The sequence below is a fragment of the Urocitellus parryii genome, unplaced genomic scaffold, assembly GCF_045843805.1.
Source record: "Urocitellus parryii isolate mUroPar1 unplaced genomic scaffold, mUroPar1.hap1 Scaffold_43, whole genome shotgun sequence".
Taxonomy (NCBI): domain Eukaryota; kingdom Metazoa; phylum Chordata; class Mammalia; order Rodentia; family Sciuridae; genus Urocitellus; species Urocitellus parryii.
Genome location: NW_027553833.1, coordinates 3,257,275 through 3,260,744, shown reverse-complemented (window position 1 = coordinate 3,260,744; position 3,470 = coordinate 3,257,275). Strand labels below are relative to the sequence as shown.

The 3,470-nt window shown below is 52.3% G+C and overlaps 1 pseudogene; it reads right to left on the bottom strand.

The window, feature by feature from the left end:
* Positions 1-825: 825 nt before the first annotated feature.
* LOC144252469 (olfactory receptor 2B11-like) lies at positions 826-1,910 on the bottom strand (annotated as a pseudogene).
* Between the last annotated feature and the right edge of the window lie 1,560 nt (positions 1,911-3,470).

The window sequence follows — 3,470 nt, the reverse complement described above, 5'->3', positions numbered from 1 at the left end:
AAGATAATCATTTCACCTCTGAATATTCTTGCATTTTTTCACTTTTGAGCTTTTGAGGGATACCTCACATCAAAACTACAGCAGTAAATCATGTCTACTGCTCATTTTTAAAAAATGTGTCATGAATACTGAATAATATGTGGACTTTTGAAAGCCATGCATCTTTAATAAGTAAAATAAGCCAGGAACAGAAAGACAAGTACCACAGATCTCACTTGTGTGGAATCTGATCAGGTTAAACTTACAGGAGTGGAATGTGGTTTGTGATGACAGGATGAGCAGAGTGGGAGGGAAGGGGGGACGGATAGGGAAAGGTGGGTCATCACAGGTAGGCAGCAGCGGGCAGCTCTGCGGTGCTGTGATACAGTTGGCGACTGTGGAGGCTAGCATCCTGTGTTAAGATGATGTGGGATGCATATTTCAAAGAAAGGACTTTGAAAGTTTTCACCATAAATGGTTCATGTTTGAGGTGTCAGCAAACTTTGTTGGAAGGCACCTGGGCAAGGGGAGTGATTGTGGGAAAGGGTTCCAAGGTGGTACTTTCCACTCCATGGGGGTGGGGACAATGCTGGTCCTTCTGGCTCTGGATAGCCGCGCTGGGCAGTGCCAAGTTGGGCGCAATGGTGCTTAGAGATTTTTGAGTCTAAAGAGTCTTCCCATCACTGGGTGATTGACGAGGGGGAAGGGAGCCCTTCTTCTGTGTTCACAGAGACTCACCTGGGCAGTGCCATGGTGTGTGCAAGCCATTGTTCCAGGAGACAGGCAGAGACCACCACTCCTTAGGACCTGAGCCAGCCCTGGGATGCAACCCCCTCCAGACTGCCTTCACATCCTTGTTCTCAGGGTGTAGAGCAGGGGGTTGGGCAGTGGGGGACCACACAGTAGAAAAGGGACATAAACTTGGTCTGGGTGCTGTTGGTGGGGGGCTGGAGGTATATGAGGATGCCTGGCACAAAGTGCATGAGGACAACCAGCAGGTGGGCGCTGTAGGTGCCCAGTGCCTTGTGCTGCCCTGGGCCCTAGCAATGCAGGTGCAGGAGATGAGCACAAGCAGTGGAGCCATTATGCCAAAAAGGACGGCTCCCAAGGTCAGGACCAGGTCGTTTGCCCTGGTGTCACACAGGCTAGCTTGATCAGGGCAGGCACCTCACAGAAGAAGTGGTCCAGGGTGTGGTGCCCACAGAAGGGAAGCTGGAGGCTGAGTGTGGCTTGGAGCACAGAGTTGGCCAGGCCGCTGGACCAGACTGTGGCAGCCAGCTGCCCACGCACCCACGGGCACATGATGAGTGGGTACTGGAGGGGCTGGCAGATTGCCATGTAGAGGTCAAAGTCCATCACCGTCAGTAGGGCACTTTCTTGCAGCTTGTCCAGTGGAAGAGGTAGGACTGCGTGATGCAGCTCTCGGAGGTAATCGTCTTCTTGTCCCCCAGAGGTTGGCCAGCATCTGTGGGACGATGGTGCAGGTGACACAGAGGTCCAGCACAGAGAGCTTGCCCAGAAGGAGGTACGTGGGCATCTGGAGTCTGGGCTCCAGCAGGGAGAGAGAGATGGTGGGGCTGTTGCCTGTGAGCTTGAGGATGCAGAGACCAGCATCTCTGTGCAGAGGGGGCGCTCCAGCTTGGTACCTGAGAAGCCCAGCAGGATGGTGCTTCTGGGGAGCTCACACTTTCTCCTCCCATGGCTCTGGCTCTCCACTGGCTGCAGACAAGAGAGGTGAGATGAGCAGGGAGTTTTCATTTCAGTGTCTCCATGGCAACACTCTGAGGCCTTCATCATGGTGGTGGGTGGTCCCGTTACTTTTTGGAGAAGCCCTCCCTGTGTGGGTCTGCTCTGTCAATCTCTGCCTTTGCTGGTGACACTGCAGGAGGGAGACCTGCTGCATCTAAGGCAGACTTCATGTGGAGGTCCATGCTGAGCCCTGTGGCCTCACCTGTGCACTTATTCTTTTTATTCCTACTCTTTTTTCTATGACTAAGTTTCTCTCTCAATCTATTCCAAAGCCTTGCTGCTGACCAGAGGGGAAGGGGATTCAGCACTTGGCATGCACATCTCTTCCAGGAAAGGCTCTCGGGGGACAGTGCCTGCTGTCTCCTTCTCTAGCAGTCGGGGGGGCCCTGGCTCAGGAGGAGGGCTGGTGGCCAGCTACCCTGCAGCTGCCTGGCGCTATGTCCTTCACTGGGAAGAGACAGCTGCAGCTCATTGACAGCAAGCCTCTCTCCCTTTCCTTTTTGCCCCACTGTTTCATTATGGTAAATACAGATAAGATTTTTCCACCTACCTGTTCCTACTGTGTGCCCTGTGATTTCAGGGTGCAACCCTCTCGCCTTCCACGGCAACCCCCAGCTTCATTGCTTGCATGTGATTCTGACTGCTCTGACTGCATCAGCTAACATGATCATGCCATATATTTAGTTTCACGATTAGCTCATTTTCCTTACACAATGCCCTGAAGTGCATACTGCAGTGCAGGTTGCGAGGTCCTACCTCTTCAGGCCACATAGTACATGTATAAACTTGCTGGTGTGTTACCTGCTGCTAACCCAGAGGTCGCCGGCAGGTTTTGCTGCTGTGAACCGAGCTGCTCAGTGTGTGGTGTGGGGTGCTCTCTGACCTGCTTCAGACTTTGGGGTGCAGTCAACAAGGACAATGTTGAACTGGGAGTCAGGGGACCTGAGGAATCTGGGGAAGAGGCTGTCTGGCAAGCTCCCGTGTAGTTGCCTTTCCACTGCAGTGGACGTGGGTACTGGGTATGCACATCCTCCACAAGCTGGACCCAGGATGGATTGGCTGCCTGACAGGTGTGGAGCTGAACCTTACCTGGGTACTGAGTATGCACATCCTCCACAAGCTGGACCCAGGATGGATTGGCTGCCTGACAGGTGTGGAGCTGAACCTTACCTGGGTCCCCTGTCCTTTCCTGGTGGTGACGTGTGCCTCTGGTCCCTCACCATATGGCCATTGCACCTTTTCTTTAGAGAATGTGTATTTGACGCCTTTGCTGGGTTTTGAGACAAGTTTCTGCCCAGCTGGCTGGTCATTAAGTTTCAGGGCACTGTTTATTCTATCATTTCAGGTTTGCCGTGGGTTTTATGTGTGTGTGTTATTAAGTTGACATAGTTTCTATTCCTACTTTTGTGATTTTTTCATTAAAAGAAAGTTGAATTTTGTCAAATTCATCAAATTAGAAAACCTCACATAATTTTTTCTGCTTCCTCTTCTCTTCAAACACCAACTTGGCTGGCCTTCGTGCACTGGAGCATGCTGTGTCCTGGTGGCCTGCCTGCCTGACCTCCGTGTCCATGCTGTGGGCCTGTTGCGCTTGGCTTCTAGCAGTGGCTGAGGTGCTGCGTCAGTGGTGCTGCAGGGCCTGATTTGCTGTCTGTGCTGTCTTCACCTGGTATTCATGTCTAGGTACAGCTACGTTGTGGGAGGAGAAGAATGTCATCTCTTCAGAGCCTCTGAGAAGACTG